Source organism: Marmota monax, unplaced genomic scaffold, assembly GCF_021218885.2.
Source record: "Marmota monax isolate L192 unplaced genomic scaffold, Marmota_monax_Labrador192_F-V1.1 WCK01_AAM20220418_F8-fsc00077, whole genome shotgun sequence".
Classification (NCBI taxonomy): Eukaryota; Metazoa; Chordata; class Mammalia; order Rodentia; family Sciuridae; genus Marmota; species Marmota monax.
The window spans coordinates 6,744,499-6,763,518 of record NW_026694610.1 but is presented as its reverse complement, the minus strand read 5'-3'; the positions used below and the strand labels follow the sequence as shown (position 1 = coordinate 6,763,518).

General features: G+C 35.9%; 1 long non-coding RNA gene across 1 annotated transcript in view; it reads right to left on the bottom strand.

The window, feature by feature from the left end:
* Positions 1-18,663, bottom strand: part of LOC124077743 (uncharacterized) — a 28,378-nt gene extending 9,715 nt beyond the window's left edge. The window contains exon 1 of the long non-coding RNA XR_006846710.2: positions 18,584-18,663. This is a non-coding gene — a long non-coding RNA (uncharacterized LOC124077743). The remainder of the gene's footprint in view (positions 1-18,583) is intronic.
* Positions 18,664-19,020: the final 357 nt, after the last annotated feature.

Below are 19,020 nucleotides of genomic sequence, written 5' to 3'. Positions count from 1 at the left end.
CTTACGTAAATGTGATTTTTTTACACTAGAAAACAGGATAAGTTTAAGAAAGAAAATAATGAGGAAAAAAAAGGAGAAGATTCTTAATACAAATGTGTGTGTTTTTCTTACCTACTCTATGAATATAACAAAAATTTCCCAAACACTTAAAAATGATGATTAAGATGAGTTAAAGTTTGGTGATTAAGGTAAAATGTATCTCTTTCTTTAATGCCTAAGCATTCTTTTCCTGACTGCTGTGAATTGAAATTAAATGTTTAACAGTAAACCCTTTCTTAGTTCATAAATACTGTGTTTTTTAAGGCAATTTTGCTTTTTGAATTTGAAAATTGAAATATATTGCCCTTATATTTCTAACAAATCTTCTGTTCCCTCACGTGGGAATGCAATCGCCACATCGCTGTGTGATCCGCTTCATATGGAGCTCCCTGAAAATCCAGAGAAGCTGCTGCTGGGTTGCATATGGAGACACAGGGATAGACCCACTGTGAGCTGAGAAGAAAGCAAGGTCCCTTTCTCACATGGGACATTAAAGGAATGTGTATACTAGGGCTTTAGAGGATCCAAAAGGCCCCTCTCTACCCACTGGCTGTTAGCCTGAGAATGAGGTTGTCCTTGGGAGTACTAGTTATTCATTTGATTGTTAGCTCCTAAATGGAGTTTTCTTGTCCTTGGTATGTCTTTTATATTAGTTCATGCTACTTTAGGATTTAGCCTTTCATCGGTGTAATGCTGAAGGATGGCAGAATATTTCACACCAAAACATGCCACTCAAGAATAAGGATTACAGTTAAGTGGAAGGAAGGAAGGAAGGAAGGAAGGAAGGAAGGAAGGAAGGAAGGAAGGAGGAAAGAAAGGGGAAAGAGGGAGGGAGGGAAAGAAGGAAAGAAAACAGCAGATGCAAAAAGTGCACTTTGACTCTTTCTCTTTTTACCTGAAAGCAGGAGATGAAATTTCCATCTAGAAGATGCCCTTCCTCCACCAGGAGGGAAGTAACATTGTTATGATGAAGGAATTCTGTGCAAACAGATTGGTTAAAATTGTTCTTGCCTTCCCTTAGCCTTCCCACATAGTTTACTTTTCCACAATTGCCACTCTTTGTTCAACTTACTTTAAAAATATTTAGATTTTACCACTTCTTTGGGCCTTCATGTCCTTATGAGGATTCCCATATCACACCAAACTTACGCTAAATAAATTTATCTACTTTTCTCCTGTTAATCTGTTGAATGTCAGTTTAACTCTCAGGCACATCTCAAAAAACCCTAAGAGAGCAGAAGTAAAATTTTACCTCTACTACACATTTAGAAAGGTACCATACTGTAATTTTGCATTACCTGATTTGAATTTTTTCCTTAAGGATCGAATCTTACTTCTTTATGTCATTATTATTTTTATTTGCTGTAAAGTTTTCTATTTTGAGGGAAGATAACACTTTGTGATATATAATCCTTATTATCCTTTATTTTATTTATTCTAAGTGTGGTAAGCAAAATTCTGCCAGGAGAATGTCCTGTCCTTGGTAAAGGACAGGATTTTCTATCAGTCTGTGCAGACTAATAAATACAAAAACATAATAAATAAATTTTGGAAAATGAAGTGAAAACCACCACAATGAAAATTTAAATTTGACTGCTAGATTTAACAAATAAAACATTACCCCCTCAAATTGTTTTAAAAATATATGGATAGTCACTCTTAGTTTGTGGTGTGTCTGATCATGGTCTGGTGCTGACAGCTTACAAACCAGTAGCAGATCCTGAATATGATCTATGATCACAACCATGTGCTGTCTTCTTTCTCTCCAGCTGGCCTTGCCTCCAGAAATTCTCCCTCTCCCAAAAACTTATGTTTGGTTTTCCTATTGTATGTTCTCTATCCATCTCCATAACACACAAGTGCGCACGCACACACACACACACACATACACAAATGAATATATGTCTGAATAGTACTTTAATTTGCATCTGTCTTGCCCAGTAGACACAAGCTGGCTAATGTTGTTTACATAGAAGAAAACAGAGGTAGATTTGCTTTAAAGCTAACAAACTCTCAGGTTCAGATCCCATTTGCTCACAGAGGACCTTTTAAGTGGTGGAAGTTGCACAGAATTAGAGTTCTTCAAGAGGAGGGCATCAGACTGCAATCAGGAAGCATGGCTGAGTAAATGTTTTGTTGTTGTTGTTGTTGTTTTTGGTAAATTGCCTAAATTTGGATCTTAGAAGAAAGAGACCCAAGTCTTGAAGAATATGATGATACCTTACCTTCTTTTATTTTAAGTGGATCCTACTAAGTTATGTAAATTTCAGGCCCTATAAACTCTCAATTTGCCTGGTCTTGAACACTGTATTCCCAAGAACTGTGCCTTGCCTACAATAGTAGTCAGTCAATAAATATCAGCTGACTGAAAGGGAAAAGAATAAATCATCCTCTAACTGGTTTAGAGCCCCTCAGCACAATTCCTGTGAGAAAGTACTATAGGGCCCTTGGTTAGTCTGCTTGCAACTCTCTCCACCAGCCTATTTTCAATAAGAGTCTTACTAGGAGAATTTACATTTAATCTGCACAGAGTTCCAGAAGGATTTTTAAAGCAGAGTTTTTCAAACTGTGGATTTTAACCTCTCAGTAGCTACTAAGATCAATTTAGTTTGCAGTTGAATCAAATTGTCTTGGGGTATTTTTCCCAAAGGATTAGAAGGAATGGAACAGAATGGAAAGTATCAAGAATGAATCACAAGAAGAAAGGGTGAGTAGTATTTTAAAAAAAAATGTGCCAGTGATGTATGTACACTGATGTGTGTACTGGATGGTTGTGAGATATATATATATATATATATATATATATATATCAGTTTAAAAAAATCTGTAAGTTTAGAGTGCACAATTGTCTTGTAGCCTTAAATGATTAAAAAGAAGGAATGGAGTTGTTTAGGACTGAAAATATGTCTTAGAGTTGCCTTTTGAGGTTTGCTTTCTTTACTTTGTGATTCATATCTTATGCATATACTTCCTTGTTGAATTATCCATGTAAATACAAAGGAACATCCCTGGATTTTAAGATCCCTGAGGAGGGACAGTAGGCTTCTGCCATGATCTTAAAACAGAATTTCCATTTGAAGTTTTTTGAAGTGCTCTAATAATCTCTTATACTCATCTTTTTATCTTCTAAAAAATAAACCAGTTTTCCATTGTGACAAATTAGAGTTCATTCTCTCTGTACATACACTGTGCCGAATGTCATCTACAACAATGGCACCCATGAATATCCATGCAGTAATGACTTCCAAGTTAGTATCTCCAATCTTGGCCTCTTTCCTGAGTTCCACACCCTCATAATTACTGTCTGTCAGGTACCTCCATCTGGTCACCCACAAGTGTTTTACCTCCAGAAACAAAAGTGTTTGTGTTTCCAAATAATACTATTTCTCCTCCTCTTTTTTTTTGGGGGGGGGGGGCTGATCAATGATTGCAGTGGGCACCCAAGAATTAATTTAAATGCACCAGAGTTATTCTAACATTCTCTATCACCTCCAGCCAATAACAAAGACTAACTGTTACCACTCTAGGAAATGTTATAATATTTCCCAAATTCCTCCCTTTCTGGCCTTCCCCATGATTGCTTCTGGCTTACATTCCCTGATCTGCCACCCTGGCTCCCACCACTCCCAGATATTTTTTCCCATGAACTCCACATTGACTTAAAATACAAAATTGATCATGCTACATTACTCGGTAAACTTTTTCAACTAATTAATGAAATTGTTCCCAGAAGACCAACCACCAGTAGTAGGTGTGTGACTCTAAGAGGAATCCATTTGATCCAAGTTCTCTGATAATCCAAAACAAGATAAAGAAGCCCAACAAATGCTTTGTCCATTACAGTGCAGTGTGATGGGGAACATATATAAATGATAGACTCAGTATAATATGTCATTCAGAATAAATTTTTTCATGACCTAAGTTGCCCTTAAATAAACCTGCTTAATATTGTCAGGAACCATGGGAATGAAAATAGTCAGAGCACCAGAATTTCCAACCGGATATTTCAAGTGTCAGCAGTTTAGTGTTTTCAATAAGTTTTATTATATCCATATCAAATCTGACACAAATGAACATATAGGAGCAGAGGAATGGTAACCCCATTGAATGTTCTTACTCTCTGAAGAGTAGACTTAAGAATGTTTAAGTAAAAACCTCATCATCTTTTAATTGTATTCCTTTGTGATGTAAGAAGAAAAATATACCCCATCTATTCCTTCAAGAAATATTTTTGAACATTGGCATAGCATTAGGTACTGAAAATTGTAAAAATGAATGGCACACACTTTGCCTTCAGGAAGCTTACACTGCAGTAATTAAGATATGTAAAGATGTAATCAGCATAGCAAATACATTTATGGCACTTTCTATATCCAGAAATTAGCTTTACATGTGTATGTATATATTTTTTTTTCATTTTCACAATAAATCCTATGAAACATATCCTATATTATCTCTATTTTACTGATGAGAGAAACCATGTCAGAGGTTATCAACTTGCTTAGGGTCATACAGCTACTAAGTAGCAAAACCCAAACCCAAACTCATGTTCTCTGGCTCCATGACACTATATTTCTTGCAAATGGAAAGTTTGAATACAGTAATGTAAGAATAGAATAGTAACATAAAGGAGATGCGTCTAATCCAGATTTATTAGAGAAGACCTGGAGTAACTTTTCCAATAATAACAATAGCCAATGTGTATTACATGTGCTGAACATATGCTAATAACTAGTTCACTTATTTACTACATTCTAGGTGCTTTCACATGTGCAGACACATTTCAACCTCACAACCATCTCATGAGGTCAGTACTGTTGTTATCCCTATTTTTCAAATGAGGAAAATGAGGGGTTTGGAGACTTATCTAAGATTACATGGCTAATAAAGTGGCTTAAGCTTCTGTATAGGCAGTGGAGAGCTTGGCCTTCAACATGAAGTGGAGCCACCAGGCAAGTACCAAGAACATAAGCAAAAAGACCTTTTGTGCAATGGTGTGTGTGAAGGTAAAAAGGAGCTTGGGCCACAGAGAGAAGTGCAAATGCTCCAAGAACATGACATACTGATGAGCAAGGCACAGAGGGGGAAGAACTGGGCAAAGGAGGACATGGTATACTGTGGTTATATTTTACCTATGGACATTAAGAAGCCTTAGAAGGACTTTTAGACAATGGACTATCATTAAACCTCCATTTAGTCTAAAATTCAACCTGGTTTGTCTGTCTTCAAGCATCTGGACACTGATGATTGTGGACCAACTGGAAAAAGACAAAGATGGAGACTGTTGAAGTTGTCCAGGAGGTGCATTTCTAAAGTAGGCCAGTGGTAGTTGACTAGAAAGGAAGTAAAACCAGTAAGATTGGCACATTCACACCAGTCTTTCTGATCGTTTACCTGATTGCCCTCCCTACCACACATCTGCAGCCATGCTCTGCTTCTTCACTTCCGTTACGCTCCACAAGTCAACGGATTTGCGATTGATGACTCCACCTATACTAGGTTCTCTTCAACCCCTGGGTCTCAGAAACTTTGCACTTAATTGTTCTATTCGGTTCTCTCACTGAAAATCATTAAATACTTTCGACTGAAAATAACGTAAGATGAGTAAAAGTTTGAACAATACAAAAATGACTGACATTTCCATGGGTTCTGTGATCCCGGCTGTATCTTGTTGGTGTACAATGAATCACAGGATGAGCTGGTTGTTTAGAGTTGTTGCGTTTAAGGAGTTTTCACTAATTCATTTACTTTATTAGGTGGCAATAACATCAATAATAGTTAAAACAGTCCCTTATGGCTCTGGAGTGACAGATGTTATGGTAACAAATGGTTACAATACAATGCAAAAACAAAGCAAACAAAAAATACAAAAATATTGAAAGATTAAGCAAGTTTTATGAACATTGGTCAAAATTGGCATGACTTTCTTTGAGCTATAAGTGAGTAAACGAAAATTAAAGTGATTTAACCAAAGAGCAATTTTTCTTTTTTAGTGACATCAGAAAAAGTTGAGAGGGAGGCAGATCAATAAGGAAATACAGAGCTCAGATGCTGTCCAGTTTCTGCTTTGCCCTTCTAGGTAAGAGGCCCTCTCCCCATCACAGGCTGAAGTGTCTGCTTCAGGCATCAGATGTGTTTCCTTGGCTTTCTCATTGACAAGAAGAGGAAACAAAATAAGCACATGTCCTTTTTTTATAAGCTGGTCCTCTAGGCCTTTTTGTTTTGTTTGCTTTTTGGACAGATCAAACTCAGGGTCTCACGCATGCTAGGTAAATGTCCTACCACTGAGCTCTACCCCTGGTTCTACCCTCTGGACTTTTGATTCTATCTCTATCGCATTGCCTGGAATTAGTGTCAAAAGAGTCTGAAAAAGAGATTGTATTTGCCTGGAATATGTTTCAGTTTCATCAAAGTCAGAGATATTTTGGTAAAGAAGAGAAGAATAGATAGTGAATAAGAAATTAGCAGGGTGTTTTACCATAATAAACATCAGCATTTGAGAGATGAACGGAGGAATAAAAGCTTAAAAAGGTGTGTTAGAGGCATGTTGATGGACAGGACAGTACAGTGTCACAGAAACATCCAAGTTCCCATAAGAGGTGAACAGAAATACAACCCCTGCCTTTGGCAATTAAGATGTCACTAGTGATGTTTGAATATAAATTATATTATTGAAGGACGAACTGAAAGAATTTGATATATTCAAAAGCATGAACACTAAAAAAAAAAATCTGCATGAACATAACCTGATACAAAGATGTACACAGAGGTGATTGAGACAATTCATCATGGGAGACTGGCAAAAATAACTCCATGGTCTAGCCAGAGGGAGCCTGAAGTGCTGTTTCCTGTGTTACTCTATGTAAGTTTATAGTCATGGTCCCTACATTAGAAGTCTGATATGAAAAATAAAATGGAATGGTTTCCTGTTCCTTAAGTAGTATCACCATCTATTGCAATGACAAAAGATTACATATTCTGTCACCGTATTTTCTTCTTTTTGCCTCTGGATTAAATAAGTCAAATTAACAGCTATAATTCCAAGGCATCCAGCCAACAGACCAGATAGATGGCTTTTACAAAGTGTATACTTCATTTTAACTAGTTTTTATCATTTTGCTAAACAATTATTTGTATTTTTTTTTTCATATTCTAAAGAGAAAGGCAATGGAGACTTCATAGTTCCTGAGAGCATACTGGACACAAATGAAATTGCTTCTGAGTATTTTAATGTCTCTTTTACTAGAAGATGAACCATATCATAACAAGAAGGAAATCTGAAGAAACATCATATTGATTTTTTTAAAATTATGCTGCACATAGTGCCCTAATTTCTAACACTCAGAGCATCTGCTCTTATTCAAAGTCCAATTTGTCACCTCAAGCATATTTTGAACCTGGAAATCTTTATAAAGTTCCATGTTAGAGATAAAAGTAAACCTACTTTTCCAAATTTCACCTCAGTACAGAAGCTCACCCAAGTTCCCCAATTTTGAGTCTGAAAATATGCTAAATGTAGAGCATTGATTTATTTAGCCTTATATGGTAACTAAAACAGAATCTTTTGTCAATTGTTTCCAGAGATACCTATGTTATATACAGTGTATTGAGTTTAGGCTCCTACTTTAAGTAATCTTTGTATTCAGAAAGTACTTTTTCCCTTTATCAAATTTTAAAACAGTTGTTTTGAAGTCAGTGTATTTATGAGGCAATATTCAACTGAGTTTAGTAATCCCTTGGGTAAAACTAAATCTAGTTATGAGAAAAAAAAAGTCTTTGGACAAAAAAACTCTTATTAGATTAAAACCTATAGAAATGCATATGACATTCATACACATATTTCTTTTAGGAGATCTGAGAAATAGCTAGAGAAATGATAAACATACCTGATGAGGATCACACATTCTAGAGGATTCTAAAGTTTCTCCAGGTGCTTAATTAAGTAGAAATATTAAGAACCATAAACAAAGGATGAGGTTTAGTACATTGTAGAAAGAATATGCTACCCCTAAGAATGTATGCTAGTGAACCCCTTTTCATTTGAAGGGTTCAGACACTTGAAAATAAACTTAATATTTCCATGATCCATTGAACCATAATCTGATAATAGGAAATCTATCTCCTTGCACAGTCCCTGAATTCATTTTTGTCTATGTGAATGGTTCAGCTCTATAAAATAGTTTTTAAGTCCACATGAAATAATGAGATTAAGGAACTGGGGGTTATAGGAACATAATGATTGGGTAAATAAGAGAACTATGATTAAGAAGGAAGATATCCCCTTGATGACTGCTCAGACTCACATTATAAAACAAAAGAAACAAGGTAGAATTCTTAAGATTTCAAAATTAAGTGACCACAGGGATGGTGGAGTTTTCATTGAAAGAATATTGGAACAGGGAATGACATTTTGGTAGAAGTCAAAAATAAGTAAATCTACCAGATTATGTCATGAAGAAAGCCCCCATGGACATGGGTATGAGTTTTATCACCCCAGTAAGACTACATACTTATTTAAAGTCCTGACTCTTCTTGTAACTTTTATTCTGACCTCTACTAGAGCCAAGTTTTCACAGAGTAGAATCCAAGTCACACTTGCTGAATTAATTGTGTTTTGCATCATGAATTGGTTTTTCTCAACATACAGCTAGCCAGACTCTCAGTGTGTAAATTGCACCATTGGCATGAGAAAAATGCTGGAAACCTGCATTCATTTTTGCCAGTCACTAGGATACCATTCTGAAAATTACAGCTTCCATAGCTGAAATGAGTTAATATCCTGCCAAATAGAAAGAAATGTGTTTTCTCCATGTTGCCAACAGATTAACTTAAATGCTTGTGGCAAAGACCACTGAGCCCATTCAATCAGGATTATATTTGACCAACGTTGCAATTTCATCAGAGGATATTGTAAACAAGGGCACAAGCAAAATTCCTACTAGACACAGAGATCTGCATAGAAATGAAACTTAGATCATTCAAGATAGAGAAAAAAGTACGGAATGTAAAGCTTGAGCTAAATATATAAAAACAGATGCTTCAAATTTTAGCCATAGAGTTGTCATCATTGTAAATGTGTGACAGATACACAAAATATTACTATATTAATTAAGTCAAATTGAGTTCTAATATGTGCCATAGTAAGTGTACAAGACATCTTTAATGAATGGGCATCGTAAATCCATCTAGTCTGTGAATCCCTACTGCCAATCATAAAGTTTTCTGCTCATTGAGAGATTTTTTTAAATCTCATAAATACATAAATACATATATTTACAAATTGTGAAAAGCTTAGTAAGAAGAGCCAACTATGTCTTCACTGGAGAAAAAGAGAGTACCTATCAGGTTCTTGTTCTAGACCAACAGGATATTTTATGTTGGCACATAGTTCAGTGCCAGACACACAATAAAATGGAGTTTGGTCTGAAATTTGAAGAGTAAATAATAATTAATCAGATAAACTTTAGGGCTAATAGAGGGATCAACCAAAGACCCATCAGGGCTAAGAGAACATATGGAAGATATCAAGATTATAAGGAGAGCAGTGCATTTGTAGAACTTTCAGAGCATCAGAGTAGTTGGGGGTGGGTGGGGAAACAAGAGGAAAGATAGTAAAAGATGAAGGAGATCATGCATGGCTTTATAGCTCACCTTTAAGATTTTGATCATTATCTTGAGAACAATGGGAAATGCTTGAATGTTTTTGAGGAGTAAAAACTATTATCAGGTTTGCTTCTATAAAAGCAGCTCTCTAGATGCAGGGTAGAAAATGTGTGTATTGAAGGATAACTAAGTAGATGTAGTTAGGAAGCTGTTGCAGCAAGAGATGATGGTAGCTGAAACCAGGGTGGTGGACTGGGAATAAAGAGAAATGAATGACCTGGAAACTGATAAGTAAAATTGCATTGTAGGGGGAAAAAATGCAGTGTAGAGTGTAGCAGATGCTTTTTTTTTTTTTTGGCTGTTAATATCAACACAAGCGTGGAAATTTCTTTTGAGGAGTTTAGATTCTAATTTGGGAAAAAGTACATTCGTAAACAATAGCATCATAATAGATACGTTTAAATATACATAAGAAAATAGCAATATAATGGAGAACAGGAATGGGCCAGCCATTCTTTCAGACAGAGCGCTCAAGGAGAGCTTCAAGAGGTGATGTTTGAAACGAGAAGTGAATAGAGAATAGGATATCTCTCTGTGTAAAGCCTTAGAGATAGGACATTCCATGCAGACGGAAGATGAAGTGCAGAAGTCTTGTAATAGAAAATTTCCTGGTTTATTCAAGAATGGCAAGCAGGCCAGTGTAGCTTGAGTGAAGCACAGAAACAGGTTGAAGGGAATGTGGCCAAAGGTCTAGCATTCACTGGGATAGGAAGAACAGAAGCACTGAGTTAGGGACAGAATACCCAGGGCTCCTGTGAGCAGTTTCAGACATATTGAGTCTGAGCCACCTTGGAAACATCAAAAATGAAACTTTTAGGATTGTAACCCTCCATGGCCAACTAGAGGAAAATGAGTCTGCATAGGACAGTTACAGCCCAAAACCTAAAGCTTAAAAAGGAAGCCCACAGAGCTGTTTTGGACATGAGTGTTTCAAGGACAGTGGCCAAGAGTGTCATTTGCTACCAAGAAGTGAAACACATAGAAATGGATTTAGAGATAAGGATTTCACTGATGGTCTTAGAACCATTTTTGCTGAAGTAAAGAGAAAACCAGAGTAGAGTGGAATGAGGGGCAAGAAGTGAATGGAAATTGATGAACTGTTGCCACTTGGGCACCAGTCTTCTGAGAGTTTCAGATCTAAGGATAAAGTTGAACAGGGTAGGCGTTAGAAGACAAATCAGTTCTAAGGTGTTTTGAATGGGTTTTGTTTGATTTTCTGTTATTTTTGAACAAGACAAAATTTAAGCATGTCTGGATACTGAGAAGAAAAAACAAAATATATGACTATAGAAATTAAGGAAAAAGTCTTACTAATTTCAAAGTGGACATGTGTTCTCAGTCTTGTTATTAACTGATGAATTGGTAAATTTTTATAGCGAGTATATACAAAATCTAGGTAAAACAATATTTTTCACAAATTCTTTTTTACTTTCATACTTTACTTTTCTTCACCTTGTCAGGATATTCTAACAAAACAAATGAGAAGTGTTCACATTCAATATATGCTCTGCTTATAAATGTATACATATAAACTATATACCTTCATATGTATGTATGTGTATATGATCATATTTTTATATATTTGACTTTCTTTGCTGATTAATTTAACACTGTGTGTTCATTTAGTATGACATTTTATTTAAAGTTGCACTCACTTTGAATTTTTTAATTCCTTTCTGACAATTGGAAATTACAGGGGAAAAACTCTATATGTATTTAAGCCAGAAATTTTCACTAAAAAATATTAAAAGTAAAAAAAATTTTCATAGATATAGGTACTACACGTTCATAATGGTTTTATGGTTTGTACAACTAACTGTGAACAAATAGGAAAAATCAATGAGAAAGAAAAAATCTTATCCAGTTGGCTCTCAAAATGAAATGTTGTAATCTGAGAAGAGACAATTCAAATACCTTATATATGATATTCAAAATACCTCAATCATTATTTTTTATACCTTTATTTTATTTATTTATTTTTATGTGGTGCTGAATATTGAACCCAGGGCCTTGCATGTGTTAGGTGAGTGCTCTACCACTGAGCCACAATCTCAGTCCCTTAATTATTATTTTTTAAATGTACTTTCTGTACATTATTCCTATATAATAAGTATCTGACTTAATATTAAGTATTTTTTTTGTTTTCTCTCACGCAAGGATAAGATTGAAATTGCAAATTATTTTGAGCATTGACTGACATAAGGAGTTTAAATTTCATACTGAAATACAATGAAAATCCTCTAAAATGTTTCACCAGCAAAGAGAAGGCAGCTGATACAGTGTAAGGTTGGTTGGACCATTAAAGATTAATGCAATGTCCAATCATTCAAGAAATATTTAATGTATGTTTTCTACAAACCAGACAAAATTTTAAAAGGTGAATCATTGTAACAAATTCCTGTAACCAGTACTTTGGATCACAAAAGTCAAACTAGTCCTTTCCATTCTGACCTCTATCCAGAAAGGAATACTGTAGGTACTTCTCAAGAACATTCTAGAAGACTGTAGGAATCAGCAGAGATGGAAACATCAGGAAGAAACATGATGAACTTGAAAATAAAGAAATTAGTAAGGCACTGGAATAAATATCTAAATCAAAGACAGGAAAGAGTATGTTTGTCAAGGACATTTCTCTAAGATACGTAGGCATATGTACACACACACACACACACACAGTGTTATCACCTTGCTTATGATAAATGGACCTGATACTGTGGAGTTTTTCTCATGTATTCTCCCCACTGACTGGCAAATGCCAAGTGCTAGATGTACAATAGGATATTTGACCAAAGATACAATAGCAATTGCCAGGAGCGGTGGCTTCAGTGGCTCACATTCTTGCAGCTAATGGGTAAAGAAATGTCCTTGAAAAGACCAATCAAGTAATAATACAAAGTCCTAGAAGGGGATAAACCCAAAATTCACCCCAGCAAACAATGATTGAGCAATTCTGCCTACTGTGACTACTACGGGGATGTTTGGCCCCAAGACCAGAGGAAACCCCAGATGGTTTCATGTCTGCTGTCAGAAAGTACAAGCAGAATGTCCCCTTTCAAGTTGAAGAATTTTCCTGAACAGTAACTGAGATAAAATCTAAACTTGAAAGAGCTGTAAAATAATTAGACTTAGAGATGAAGTCTATACAATTCTTGAACTATGTAGAAATGCAGTTAGGGAGAAACAACCTGGACTCTGAAATCTCACACACAAAACAGTCTTCAGTTGATGGGCTGTGCCCTTCCAAGTCTGAACACAGACATACAAACCAAGACTGATAGAGAGAAACTATTTACCATCATATGCCACAGTGAAAATTTTAATGGCTTCAAAGTATTTTATGAATATTTCTGAAGGATTGAACTGCCTGTCACAGTGTTGACATGAAGTCATTCAAATGTTCTTCTGTAGTAATGAATACTGGCAAAAGTTAAGCACAAAACAATGAGCTGACAGCACTGATATTTCTCGGTACACTTTCTGTTAATCATTATTCACCAGTTATATTTGCTTTTCTTGTAACTCACCAGCACCCCCCCAAAAGAAAAATGCAAGCACACTTATAGACACTGATGATTAATGGTAAGTTCAGATGTGTGGAAGGCTGGAGAACAAATGATTAACCACTTCATCATTGCCCTGCTGATTTCCAGAACCATGTCAGTGTGAAGGATGCTCCGAAAACAAACATGCTTGCATACCATCAATTGGTTTCAAGCTAGCTGTGGTCCTTCCAAAGCTGTGGTCTTGATCATTGATTTTTTAAAAGGTAGCAGGCCTAACAAGTGACCTCAGAGGACTCACTTACCGTGAACTACAGCCTAATTCCCAGAGTGACCTGAATCGGGAAAATGTCTAAACTCAGGGTAATCTCTAGGTGACAAGAGTTACTTCTAAAGAGCCTGTGCAAAGTGCCTGACCTCAGACTATGATTCTTGTTTATAATCTAAGTAATGCAGGCATGACAGCTTCTGATGTCAATGTGCAAGCAGAAAAAGAAAGCAGAGCTTATTTCAAATCTATGAATCTATGAAGAAAAAAAGGCAACAAACTTTAATGTTTATGGAATCCTAACAGTTCCACTGCTTTATGAGAAGTCTAATTCTTCTATATCAAATACGCATCTGTCTTTGAAATTATCTCATATATTCAAGATACTTTCACACATGTAACACTTCCATGCTGTTTTCTGTAGTGATTCCAAAATTCTTAGCCCTTTGCACTGAGGATTAAGACAATCTTTTTAAAACTGCTAGAGGCACCCATTCCAGCTATTTTCATCACAGTCAGTGTTTACCAAAAACTTATGGTTATTCATTCTCTTTAAAATTCTAATCTAGTCTTTAAAACACCCTAAATTTTAAAAATGATGTAATCTTCTTGTTGAAGATCTGATTAGGTATCTATAAAATTACCCCCCAAAATACATAACACCTAGTTTTTCACTTTCTTCTAAGTTTAAAGTTTTTTTATCTTACAAATATTTCATCTTAACAGGATGCCATCCTCCTCAAGATTGGAGGACTTTATTGATCTTTACTCAAAATACTTCTGAAATTCTTAGGATTAAGAATGATTGCTCTAGATCGTAGTAGGCCGAGTTAAGCCGTATAAGGTGTAATTTTATTTATGTTTATATTTCTGTTCCTATTGCTGCCTGGGAGCTATGGCAGAAAAAATAATAATAATAATTAATAATAATCTGTTTCAAAACTTTTACAGTGAAAGAGGAAGAGGAAAAGATCTGTGAAAAGCTTTAAAATCCCCTAAGAAGGTGGTTTGCTGGTAGTGTGAAGTATTTAGAGCAAGAATAAAAGTATAGCTCTTAGAATTGTTTTTATGACCAGATGACAACATTATCACAGCCAGGTTGACAGCTTCTACAGAAGTAATTTTCCATGGTACAAGTTCACCAGACGAACTTTCTGCCTCACCCAACAATGGAAGATTGCACCAGCACTTAACACTCAAATTCCTCACTCTCTCTTACTCATACGACTCCTTTTAAGATAAGAGGCAATTGGATACAAAGATGATTTAGAAATAGTAACTTGAACTTGGACTACTCATCTAGTTGAAGAAGTCATGCAAGGATCGGGAAATATTTAATTTCAATGTATCAGAAATAAGTCAACAGAAAAAAAAATAACAAAGAAAGAAAAGAACAAGAAATTAGTCAGATCTTTGTTGATGAAGGGTATCCAGATTAAACAGGATATGATGAATGGCAAAAATGTGGAAAATATTTCCTATGAGAAAATTTTTAAAGAATTGTGGTTGCTTAGCCAAGGGTAGAAAAACTTCAAGAATTTACCCAAACGTAAGTATAGAAATAGTTATATTTCTGGGAGAGGGAAAGGGCATTACTGAACTTTGTACTATTCAGTTACAGCCATAATTCTCAACCTTGGCGGCACACAGATTACCTAGAAAGCTTTAAAAACACCAGCACCTAAAGTCCATTCACAAAGAGCCCCTGATGAGTCTGTGGTGGTGAGGGCACCCATGAATTATCTATGGTTTAAAAGTACCCATTTCCAGTGGGTAGCTCCAGTTGAGAACCAACGAGTTAGAGAATGACAAAATTGAAACCTGCTGAGATTTTCAGAGAATTAAGGAAAATATTTGAGCCAGTTTTGCACAAACTAGGTCATTGATCAGCATCAAAATCATCCAACTTGTCCAAAGCTCCAACTGACATTCTGACAATAGCCCTCTCTGCAACCTTAGGCTCCTAAGTCCTTTCCCAACCAAGTCTCAGCCTTTTCCCCCAACCTTGCCAGGCCTACAGAGGACAATTTTAGCAGGAAACATATGAAGCTAACTAGAATTAATCCCTCATGACTGTTACCAATCCCTCTTATTATCTGGCCATATTCTGCATATCCCATCATCTACCCTTAAAATCGAATTACCCAGCCTGCCTTTAGCAAGAATCCTATTAGGCCCATAGCAAGAATTCTCCTGTACCTGACATCTCCTCTTAGTATTTTTCCATCCCTCACTCTCTCTTTCTCCCAACCTGTTCCTGGGCTATAAATTTCCACTTGATTTTATTGCATTTTGAATTGACCTCAGTCTCTCTTTCCCTTACTGCAATGGTCTTGACATTGATCTTGAGAGTATTCCAAACCATTATGACCAGTGATGGAACAGCTCTTTATTCAGTGCATGAAATTCTGAGACAATAAGATTGGTAGCCTTCTTCCTCCTAGGTCCCCATTGGGAACCACTTTTATATGCCACCTGGGTGACACCGCTCTAAAATGCACTATCACTCAAATATTATGAGCTTAGACAGCATCAAGCTCCCAGGGGTAGAGTGCAATAGGAAACTGTATATGTAAGGAAAGGATATGCTATTTTTTCCCAAAAAAAGATAAGATAAATAAGTGTGGCCCAACTGTAAATATTTTAGAAATAAAATCCCTCTAGGATCACAGAAATGCAGAACTATAAAAATGTACAAAGGATTTGATTGATGGTTTTGTTAGCAACAAGGTGCAAATAAAGAGAGAGAGGAGAAAAAAAGAGAAAACAAAAATAGGAAACAAAAACATAGCCAGTATTTTAAAGAAACTATGATTTCACAAAGTGAAAAGAATGTTAAAGCTCAGATTCAAACTTGCAGTGAGACCTGTGGAGAGAAAGCCAGGGGACAGTTTCCTGAATCAGGACCTGCAGGCACTCACAGATCTGATGAAAGTGGGTTACCTTACTTTAAATATGTTCGTGATTGACCTTGGAATTCAAGATGCAACCAAGCTGCAGCTACAAATATGTTCACCTCTGCAGCAGACATTAGCTAGTATTTCATTTTCCTATATGATGCATCCTTATCATACTTAGAAATCACTTTGTAATGTTTTTCGTGTAAAATTGTATAAAAAAATTAAAACACATGAAGCACTTCAAAATCTTCAAGAATAAAACAGAGAAGGTGACTTTCTATCCTTCTGAAATTAATGTGCCTCAAAGCAGAGGGCTTAACCAAATAACCTTGCAAGGTCTCTATCATTTCTAAAACTATCATTCTTCACTTCATCAGAAAGTTTATGGAGAATCTATTTATAGACTTATTTTATAGATGGGAAAATAGAGGAAGTAATGGTAAATGGACTTCCCAAGGTGCTAGAGAGGATGTCTATCTGAGTTAAAATTATAATTTATGGTCCCTTAATTGCCCAACTAATTACTGAGCCTGCTGTTAAAAGCACTAAGTTATACTTTGTGAATATAAAGTTTGATGCACATTTCCTCTGATATCAAGAGAATTGCATCAAATAGAAAGCCTACTTCACTTTTTATGGGTATTTAGAATTGAATGTTGCATCAATTACATGTGATTGTGAGAGATATGTTACTCATAATATGTAGAATAACTTGCACAGACACAACGGACATAGTTGTCAATTCTTTAATCTTAGACCTTTCTGTGCCTCTCAAATTCTCTTTAGCATGTAATTAAAGATACAAGATATATGTACATCAACAATGTAAACCAGGAGTTTGGAAAACCATTTAACCCGCATGATACAGAAAAAGTCAACAGAGCTACATTTTATGAAATATATCTTGCACCAGTTTGAAGTTTCAAAAGCACACAAATGTCCATTCATCTTTGTAACATAAATTTAGTGCTCCTCCTATTCTAGACACTGATGAAGGTGGTGGATGGGAACATGCAAGAAGACAGCATGAACTGAGAAGTCAGCTAATCTTACTTGTATTCAGAAAAGATCAGTCTGACTGCTGGTTTCCAAAGAGACTTTGGGGAGTGTTAAGGGGTAAACATAACTGTGTAATGCCCAGAATTCATTTGTTGAAATCCTAACCCTTAGTACTTCAGAATGTTACTGGATTTGGAGATAAAGTTTTTAAAGAGTTCATTAAGGTAAAATGAAGGTACTAGGGTAGACCTAATATTATGTGACTGGTGTCCTTATAAGAAGAGGAGATTAGCACTGAAACACACAGGAAATAGATCATGTGAAGACACAGGGAGAAGATGGTCATGAACAAACCAAAGACAAAGGCCTCACAACAAATCAACCTTGCTGACATCTTGATCTTGGACTTCTGGCCTCCAGAACTGTGAGAGAATAGATTTCCTTTGTTTAAGCCCCCGAGTCTGTGGTACTTTGTTACAAAGGCCTTAGCAAAAAGACTGACATAATGGAGGCACAGGAAAAGTCAGAGTGAAACAGTCCAGGGGCCATTTTAATTATTCCCAACCTGAAAAGGGAAGGTTGAAATCTTCCCTTTTCTCTAAACTAAACATGGTCATTATACTACAGAGGCAGCATAGTGTCAAAATACTCAAAAGAATATCCATAATATGATCTTTATTTGCTTTTGATCATTTTATACATGGGATTAAAGTGTTCTATGTAATAACCATTGCATAAATATTTTGAGTAAAATCTTAAAACTTGGAGAAGAAAATAATGAAAATGAAAAATACTAGAACAGAGAGTTGCAAGAAATTTTTAAAGAAAAGTCTAGGAACATATTTTTGAGTAAGCATTTGAAGTAGTGTGCCCAAACACTGCACAGCGTAGTTAGTAGTGTTAGGTTCTCTTTCTTCCCTCTTGCTCCTTCTGAATTCTAGGACCATGGGGTTTATTAAACTAAGAGGTTAGGGAATACTATGAAGAAGAAAAACTGTCCCAGCAGTTGTTGTGGCTCGCAATTTTCTGTCTCACCTTGGTTTTGGTTCAGTTTTTATCCATAATCTCTTAAATTGAGAGTTTTAAAATTAGTGTTATGAAGGTCGGAATTAAGAAAGTAGGTCCTAGAATGACTTTTCTTTTTGAAGAACTAAACCCTCCAATGTGTGTCTTCTTTCTCATTATTCCCCCCACTCTCCAATGAGCAAACTCACCAGGAAAAGGCCAGGGGTGGCAGAGAAGACATCTCCCACACAGCTGGTTATACATTGATAAACAAATCCAGTTTTTTTTTTTTTAACATGCCAGAATGTGACCCCTGGGGATCTTCCCAGTAATACATTAACCAACTCTGTCTTTATTGAAACAAGGCAATGAATAACAAGGGAGGATTTTGGCTCTAACCTACATCCAAAAACAAACTGGATGAGTCATGATAATTCAAGAGGAAGGAGATTACTGACCCTTCTTAGACTGGCAGGCCTTTATGTTAGGATGACTCCTAAGAGAAAAGGTAAAGTTCTTACAGGTCAGGCAGCTGGCTGTCTCATTAAAATTAAGGTTGAGTATTTGTCCACTGAGTTTTTAAGGAAAACAAAGTAAATATAAATGAGGAAGAACAGAATTCTCAGAGTGATACAGTGGAACATCA